The 10075-nt window shown below is 33.1% G+C and overlaps 1 long non-coding RNA gene across 1 annotated transcript; it reads left to right on the top strand.

The window, feature by feature from the left end:
* The first annotated feature begins 1838 nt into the window (after nt 1-1838).
* On the top strand, nt 1839-6609 carry LOC148780460 (uncharacterized). The gene is made up of 2 exons (XR_016040042.1): nt 1839-1951; nt 4240-6609. It is a non-coding gene; the product is annotated as an uncharacterized LOC148780460 (long non-coding RNA).
* Nucleotides 6610-10075: the final 3466 nt, after the last annotated feature.

Here is a 10075-nt window from a genome sequence, read left to right as displayed (position 1 = left end):
AGACCTAATTATCTTCAGTAGATAGTATTTTGCATGCAACACTAAAAGTGACCACATCTTCACTATCAGATATTGCACTTGCTTCGAGATGGCCATCCTTGCCCTTGACCTTTTGCTTATCCTTCAAAGCATAACAATCTTTCCTTGTATGACCAAGTTTCTTGCAATACCAGCAAGTAACCTGCTTGCTCTACGACTTGGATCTACCTCTACCATGAGATTTACCCCTTTTAAATTCATAGAGTTGATTTCTATGTTGTGTTCTTCCTTTATCTCTTGCTGTTAATGTTTGATTTGATTCAATAAGCATTTGTATTGATGCACTTCTAGCCTTTCATTTAACAATGAAACTATAACATCCTTCAAATTAAACTTGTTACCCATTCTATTTGTCACAATGGTAACCACCGTATCCCAACTAGCGAGCAAAGACCTCAGTAGAAGCAAACATAACGGTTCATCATCCAAATTCTTTTTCAGATAGCTCAATTGTGTATAAATGGAATTAAATTCACTCATATGTGATCTAATTGTAGTACCTTTTTCCATTTTCAAAAGAAATAACTTTTTCATCGCTTGCATTTTATTTGCAATAGATGGTTGCTCAAAAGATTGTCAAAGCTCTGCAGATGTTTTACATCGACAAACAACCAATAAAATTGATGGTGAAATACATGGTCTAATAGCTGCCAAACATTTTCAATCAAGAATATCCCATTCTCAATCTTCCATTCCATCAAGCATAATTTCTTTTTCTCGAAGAGGCTTATCTAGTTCTTTTGCAATAAGATAATTTTCCATGATCATCTTCCATATTGGCCAATTATTTTGATTTAATTTTACAAATTTCATTGCCCTTTCTATTTTAGGGAAAATACCAGAAATAACCACAATAACAAAAACCCTTTCTTTATAGACACAATGAAGAACAAACCCTAGGCTCTGATACCAGTTATTGCGGTCGATTGGTGAAAAATAAGTAAGGGTTTATAACATTCACAACTATTATGCATTCATATCAATTTGAATAAACAATGAAAACTACAAACTATCAAAGCAAATATATGGAATAAAAAATTCAGCAATATGCATTCACAGAGCATAACAATTCAACTTGGTTCGATCACAAATTGTGACCTACATCTACGAAAAAATGATGAAGACTTTGCTTACCGATTTAAGAAGATTACAAGGTAAAATTGAGCTTAAAACAACAATTTCCAGGAGCCATTTCTCACTCTAAGCATGGAAAAAATAAAGGCACCAAGAACACCCAAAAATGGGTTCTTTTTAACACTTTCTCTCACTAAAACAGAACGCACAACGAATCCACAATGAGTTCAAGTTTTTTTGCTTGCTTTCTCTCTCTAAAACAAACATACATTAGCCCTCAAGAGAAAACTCAATTGCAACACAATCTTTCTATCTTGTTCTCACTCTTTCTCTCTTTAAACAAAAGGGTTTTAATCCCTTTAGTTTCTAAAGTTCCTACAATATCACAACTATCGGATAGTTTCAATCCAAAAACTCAAACAAAAAATGAAAAGTAAAAAGAATCACATGTGTGATGTGGCTTCACATGTGTAACACATGTAAAGGAGCCAACTATTGTCTTAAAAAAATGCTCGTGTGCCAGTAAGGATCTTCTTTCCTTTTTGCCCATATATCACCCACCCTCATCTAATAGCACAAGCCTGCAACAAGAGAAGACATTGGAATAACACGTGTGGAATGACATACTTTTAAAATGATAAGGTTTTGGAATATCATGCTTCTATTCCCATAAACCATAATTTTTATTTTGATTATAAAAGGCCACTCGGCTCTCTTTACATAACGTACAGTAATTAGCAATTTGTGAGACCAAATTCGAAAACAATTGGAAGAACTTGGTTGGTTAACTAGAAAGTTGGTGAAAAACGCCATTGGGGCATTGAAGGAGATTGATGAGGTATATTAATTGAAGTACCGTTTTTTTATTATTTCTTATTGTAATTATGTTACGTTATTTTTATTATTATTATATTATCTAATTTCTCATTTATTGCTATACATTATTTTCTAAAAGTGGATTTAGTTATTTTTTAAGCTTTTAAAATTTTTATTTTAATAATTTTATTCTGATGAATTTAATTGGAAGAGCCATTTTTAAATAAATAAATTGAGGTCTCATGATTGCGTATTATCTTATTTCTACATTTATTTGATATTTTTTGTATTTTATTTTAAATTAATTTAATATTTTTTATGTTTAATGCATTAAATACATATGCAATTCAAGTACATGAGTTTGAGAGGACTATTATGACTTATGATAACATTATATCTACGAGTGTTTTTTTAATTGATTAATTTCATATTAAAAAAAAAGTGATTTTCTCTCCTTCCTTTTGTTCCTATGATTTGTCTCGTTGTTGTGTTTTCTTTGGTACTTTAATTGCATAGAAAATGTATACAATGAGGCCCTTTACTTTTGATACAAAAAGGTCACAATCATTATTAACCGTTAGATGAAATCGGGCGATTGAGGATGTGGAATTATTTAGGCACAAAGTCTAAATAAAGCTTTATCAAATGTTGTAGCACATTTTCATCTATTGGATTTCACATCCAATGGCTAAAAGTGAATGTGATCTGCTTGGACCAAAAATAAATGGTCTTATAGTATACGATCCTAGTTACATATTGAAATCAGGTGATTTTTTCTCTTTGCTTTGTTTGCATTTGTCTCGGGCTCTCCCATGAATTTTTTTGGCTAATATTGAAATATAGGATTTTCTCTCATTGCTTTGTTTACATTTCCTAGGTTCTCCAGTACATTTTTTTTGGCTTTTTGTTTTTTGCTTCAATGATTTTAGGGGTGCTTTGCTGCTTTATTTTTTCTCGTTTTAGCTTCTGAATTGGAAAGACAAAAAATCACACGTTAGATAAGAACAATATTTTTACCTATCAAATTGGAACGCTGCTTTCTTTCTTAAAAATTAAAATCACAGAGATGTAGCATAGAAAAGATTCTATCACCTAAGGGTTTTGTCCTATCAAAAAAACATTCTATCACCCAAGAATGAAAAACTATATTGGGTGTAGAAAGGGTATTGAGTTTCAATTAAACGAAAAAGTTTATATAAATTTGCAACCTTAAAAAAATAGAATTACATATGCGCCTCAAAAATCTATTGGAGAATGCTGTTTTAATGTGGAAAAACCCTCTAATCGATTATCTTGACCTTGAGATGTATGAATATCAAGAAAAAAAAAAAAATTTAAGTCCCAAAAATAGTGCATTTTACAACACATTATCTAGACCGTCCATTTTCAAGATTTTCATATATTTATAGATCTACTTGATTTTAATCAGTTTTGGAGTTTAACATTTTATAATTAGATATGAATTACATATTAAAATAGATTTTTAGATAATATTAAGAATGTTTTACACCAAAATTACATGTTATGATAATATTTGGAGGGTGCCTTAATTGGATTATTTAAGGTTGCTACCTTATAGAAACCACATCCTTAATTAAATGGGTACAATATAACATTTTAGAACAAGGTTTTAAACAATGGATTGGTGATCTGGATCGTATATTTTGAAAAATGATTCATTCAAGCGGTCGGCAATTTGAATCGATGAATCGGCCAATAAAAAATTAAAAGAAATTAGAAAACAAAAAGGAAGCTAAAAAAAATTTAAATAAAATGTAGGGCCGGTTTTGGTGGGTTCTTGAAGGGAACATGCAACTTCTCGATATTTTGCCAGAACTAGAACAACCCTTGTGGTTACGGATCTGGATCGAGTGGTTGTGATCTAGATCACCATTTTTTAAACCCTGTGAGTAAGAAGATAATTGGGATCAAAAAGTGTCCTGTTGCAGTTGCAATTGGGCATTGCGAGATGTACTGGGACCGTGTTCCTTATTACACCACTTTTAAACGTATTAAAAGGACCTTATAGCCAATAAAGAAAACTTTATCCACTTTCACTCCTTCTGGGTCTCGATGAAAAATCAAACCAAGGTTTGAATACGTATATGTCCATCTATTCCTCAATAATCCAGTTCAAGAGTAGCGCGGGTTGTTTTTTGGTGTGTTTTCTTGTTCAATCTCTATTTTTCTTCTTTTATTAATCTGGTTTTTTGCTTTTTCTCATCTAGCATTTCATGACTTGTGTCGGCTCTATGGTGATATTTTCTTTCTTGTTGCATATAACACGTGTGTATCATATGGCATGAAAAGTGCGCAGTTGAAGAGAACCAAGTCGGCTTGTTTTTACCCATGCCATTGCGATCCACCCTATTCATTTGGAAACTAAGCAATCAAATTTCACATCAAAATGGTTGAAAAGAATTGTGACATATTATCAAAGATAAATGGTCTCATTGTATACAATCTCTTACTTCTAATTTATATTTTTGTGCAATTCTTAACGTCCATGGTTCTCTCTCTCCATTCCATATATATATATATATATATATATGTACATTTTTTTTTAAAGGGAAAAGTTTATATAGAGCCGAAGCTCTAAACAATCAAATTTAAACCTACTTCGAAAATTTCACTAGAAGAAGTTGTTTTGATGCCAAATATCTTCAAATTGATCATCTCGACATCAAGATACATGGAGATGGAAACAATGGATTTCAAGTTTTGGAAATAGTACATTTTATAACGTATTTTTAGACCGTCAATTTTCAAGATTTCCAAGTTTTCATAAATCTGTCGATCTACATTATTTTTTAATCTTTAAACTTTATAAATAAATATATTTTTTATATTTTAAGACTATCACAAAGGTTTCCCGTAATAAACCATATTACTCGACACTGTTTGAAGGTAGGCTCTAATTTGATTGTTTAGAGCCTAGGATCTATACAAACTACACCCTTTTTTAAATCAATGTAATTAAGGCGTTATGCCTTTTTGTTCAGTTTTAATTTATATTTTTGCTCAAATTCTTAATGTCCATTGTTCTCTTTCTCTCCATGCCATATTATGCCTTTTTGTTCTGTTTTAATTTATATTTTTGCACAAATTCTTAATGTCCATTTTCCTCTTTCTCTCCATGCCATATATATATATATATATATATATATATATATATATATGTGTGTGTGTGTGTGTGTGTATGTGTATGTGTGTGTATGTGTGTGTGTGTGTGTGTGTGTTGAGATTAGCCCACTACCTTATATGAATATGTATTCATATGAGGCCAACAGTCCAGATTGAATCTGGGTCGATCTGACAGTCATGATCTCATTTCATGTTTGAATTTTATTTTATTTCTACGAATCCAAATAATTTGAAATTCTAGATATGTATTCTTCAAAAATAGGAAAATCTAATTCAAATATCAAAAAAACAATTTGTAAGAAATAAATTGATCAAAATATTCACCTTGTGGACAAATCCAATTAGGGACAAGTTTCATAGCAATTCACCCCTTTTTATAAATGTAGTGAAAATATAAATAAAAATAGGAAATGTAGAAAAATTGGGAAACACCACTATATTTATTGGAAAGTTGTTAGATGAGTTTAGTGCTTTTTAAAAGAGAAAATATATACGTAGACTCTATTTTTAAGTTTCATTTTTTCATAGACCCAAGGTTGAGCATAGAAATTATATCTATTATATCTTCTAATCCCTATACCAACTTCACCTATTTTTATCCTATATTTGTAGCGCAAACAAACATTTTTAAAAATAAAAATAAAAAGGCCTTTGTAAACCCCTTTCTTTCACCACTCCCACCAAAGGTATATCACTTTCTAAACCCCTCTCTCTTTCTGCATTTCTCCAATTCCTATTCTCTCCCCCTCATGTCTCATTCTTTCTATCGGTTGCGCACGAAAGCTTTAAACCCGATGGGGTGCTTTTTAGCAAATAAAGTACGAAAAAAAAGAATCGACAAAAACAAACAAAAATAAAGCAGGAAATAAATAAAAGAAATAAAATATCAGGATTTACGTGGTTCATCACATATATGAATACATCCACGGTGAAGACGATCGATGTTTTTCACTAAATCAAAGAAAGAAAATTACAAGACAACTTACTTGAAAGAACTATAGACTCAATCTCCCACAAAGTCTTTTTCTCTAAAATTTTCTCTCTACAAAAACCCCCAAAGGTTTCCCTCTATTTTCTCTATGCACTTACTCTCTCTACAATATGTCTTAATAAGAGAGGATAAACCCAAAAGTACACCCACATATGGCCTACATTTTCCAAACATGCTTTCTCTCTCTAGAAAATCATCTTTATATAGAGATAATAAAACCCCAAAGACAAGTAAGGTCAAATCAATCTCAACTTTCCTAACTTTATCAAAAAAAGAATGTTATCCTTATCCATGTGGACTCAAAGCCTCATTCTAATCTAAATAAGACTGATCTTGAAATACAAGACAAATTAACAAATCTCCACCTTGGTATGAATTCCAAAAAAATTCATCGATCATCTTCTCCACATGCGCCCTCATAGGTGCTTACCTTGGCATTAGTCAAGTCTACGCATAGATTGAACTTATGTAATGGAATCGGCTTTGTCAACATATTTGCAGCATCCTTCTTGGTGTCAATCTTCAATAAAAAGATATCAACTTCATCTATGATCTCACGAATAAAATAGTATCTGACATCAATATGCTTCGTCTTTTCATGATATTCCTGATTATTTGCCAAATGTATTGCACTCTGACTGTCACAATAAATAACAGTCTCATCCTGTGGTAAGCTTAAATTATTTACAAGCTCTCTAAGCTAAATGGCTTGTTTCAATGCCTTGGTAACAACCATGTATTATGCTTCAGTCGTAGATAAGGCAACAGCGGTTTGTACCATCGACCTCCAACTGATTGGAGCTTCTGCAAGTGTAAACACATAACCTGTAATAGATCTCCTACAGTCCAAATCACCTGTAAAATCAGGATCAACATAACCAATAACCTCCTCACCAAACTTGCTATCTCTATCAAACACCAGCCAGATCTGATGTACCCTTTAGGTAATGCAAAATCTATTTTACCACATGTCAATGCTCCTTTCCTGGATTAGCCATATACTTGCTAACAAAACTAACAGTATGAGAAATATCTGGCCGAGTGCAAACTATTGTATACATGACGCTTCCAACTGCACTCACATAGGGAACACGTGATATGTATTCTGTTTCAACATTTGAACTTAAAGATAATGATGCCGACAATCTGAAATGTGCAGCAAGAGGAGTACTCACAGGCTTTGAATTTTCCATTCTGAATCTGAGGACATTTTCAATGTACTCCTAGATAGCCACTATTTACGCAACTTTCGATCTCTATGAATCTCCATACCCAAAATTTTCTTTGCTGAACCTAAATATTTCATTTCAAATTCTCTGGTAAGCCGAGCCTTCAATTTACTGATTTCTAAAGAATTCTTTACAGTAATAAGCATATCATTCACATAAAGCAATAAATAGATAAACGAACCATCAATAAATTTCTTAAAACAGACACAATTGTCATACTTACTTCTGACATACCTGTATCCAATCATGAATGTATCAAAATGTTTGCATCACTGCCTAGGAGACTGCTTTAGGCTGTACAATGATTTCTTCAACTTGCAAACATGGTCCTCCTTTCCTTTAACAACAACCCTTCGGGCTGAGTCATATAAATTTGTTCTTCTAACTCTCCATGAAAGAATGCAGTCTTGACATCAAGCTGCTTTAACTCCAAATCAAACAATGCAACTATTGACAATAAAACCTAAACAGAAGTGTGTTTCACAACTGGAGAGAAAATATCATTATAGTCAACACATTCTTTCTGCGCATAGCCTATTGCAACCAAACGTGCTTTAAATCGATCACCACCAATCTCCGGTGACCCATCTTTCTTCTTATAAACCCATTCAAAACCAATGACTCTCTTGCCTTAAGGCAACTTTACAAGATCTTAAATACGATTCTTTTGAAGAGATTTCACTTCTTTATCCATGGCTTCACTCCACCTACTACCATCACTATCAAGTGTAGCTTCTTTAAAAGTGGATAGCTCTTGGCTTGTGGCAGCCAATGGATAGGCCACAATGTCCTCAAAACCATACTGCACAACTGGATTTTTTATTCTCTTTCCCTTTCCACACTGATGCTCTTCCTTAAATGGAGTAGATTTAACGACCTCCTCATGGTCAACATTGTCCTCATCTCTCTCACAAGGAATTTCTGCCACATGATTTGGAGTATTTTTTAAAGTTATCAACTCCACCTCAACTGCATCACTACTATTGCAATTTTCCTTTTCTGAATCATTCTGAATGTGCTTTAACTTAGCAGATTCATCAAACTTAACATCACAACTAATAATAAACTTAGGTGACTTAGGATTTGGGCACCACATTCTATAGCCCTTAACCCCATTCACATAACCAAGGAAAATACACTTCTTTGACTATGGACTCAACTTATTGTCCTTCACATGAACATAAACACGACAACAAAAAATTCTTAAATGAGAATAGACAGCAGGTTTACTAGACCATACCTCTTGTGGTGTTTTGTAGTCGATTGTTATAGATGGTGACATCTTGACAAGGTAACATGTCGTATTGACCACCTCTGCCCAAAAGTCCTTTGATAAACCATCATTACTGAACATGTTGTGGGCCTTTTCTAGAAGTGTCATGTTCATGCGCTCAGCAACTCCATTATGTTGTGACGTCTTCGAAGTGGTGAAGCAGTGAACAATTCCTTCGCTCTTACAAAAATTCATAAACTCCACTGAAGTGTACTCTCCACTATTATCAGTCCTCAAGCACTTGACCTTCTTTCCAGTTTGTCTTTCAACCATTATTTTTCACTGCTTGAATGTTTTAAATACATCTGCATTTTTCTTCAATGTGTAAATCAACACATTCTTTGAAAAATCATCTATGAAGGAAACAAAGTATAGAGATCCGCCTTTTGAGACAACCAATGCAGGGCCCTAGATATCTGAATGAATATAGTTAAGAATACCTTTTATGGTATGTTCTGACGTGTGAAACTGCACCCTACACAGTTTATCATAAACACAGTGCTCACAGAAGTCCAACTTGCACTTCTTCACACCATTGATCATTTTGCATTTGTTAAGTTCCGCCAAACCTCTCTCACCCATGTGGCCCAATCACATATGCTAAGTCAAGTTAGAATCATCATCCTCAAATACAGAAATTGCTGCTCTATTTGTGATAGTATTCCCACGCAACACGAATAAATTTGGTCTAATCTTCTTGCCTTTCATTACAACCAGAGCACCCTTAAGAATCTTCAAAACTCCACCTTCTCCAACAAATTTCCAGCTATTGGAGTCTAAGGTACCTAGAAAAATAAGATTTTTTTTCAAATCTGGAACGTGTCTAACATCAGTCAAGGTTCTGACAACTCCATCATATATCTTGACAACAATTATCCCAACACCAATGGTCTTGCAAGCTACATCATTCCCCATGAAAACTGATCCATCATCAATGCTCTTATAGAGTTATCACAATTTGTCATGACCGACAACTCATTATTTGTTCCACTTATCAAGCTGTCATCAACTATATTGGCTGCTTCAAAAGCTCATAGTTCTTTCTCTTTGAGTTTCCACTAGTCATTTTTAACATGTCCTTTTTTCTTATAGTAATTGCAATAAATATTATTTTTTCTTGTTTTGGATTTGGATCTAGACCAGCCATGTTTTTCATGCCTCTTTTCACTTATTTAAACAAATGTCCCTCTAGCCATTAAACCATCTACTTGTGGCTGAGCATTATCATGTCTCTTTCTCAAATTATTAGAGAGAAGAGCCGAAGTCACATCTTCCATCGCTATGGTATCTTTTCCATGGAGCAATATTGTGACTAGATGCTCATATGAATGAGGGAGTGAGGATAACAAAATTATAGCCTTATTCTCATCATCAATATTAACACAAATATTCAATAATTCATAAATAATTTTATTAAAATAATTTAGGTGTTCATGGATATCTGTAGCTTCATTCATCCGTAGGGTGCACATTTTTTGCTTAAAAAACAATCGATTTGTGAGGGACTTC

Source organism: Amborella trichopoda, chromosome 9 (assembly GCF_054954075.1).
Source record: "Amborella trichopoda isolate Santa Cruz 75 chromosome 9, AtrichopodaSantaCruz75HAP2 v2.0, whole genome shotgun sequence".
Lineage (NCBI taxonomy): Eukaryota > Viridiplantae > Streptophyta > Magnoliopsida > Amborellales > Amborellaceae > Amborella > Amborella trichopoda.
Note: the sequence above shows the minus strand (reverse complement) of the source record. Positions and strands in the feature narration are given on the sequence as shown.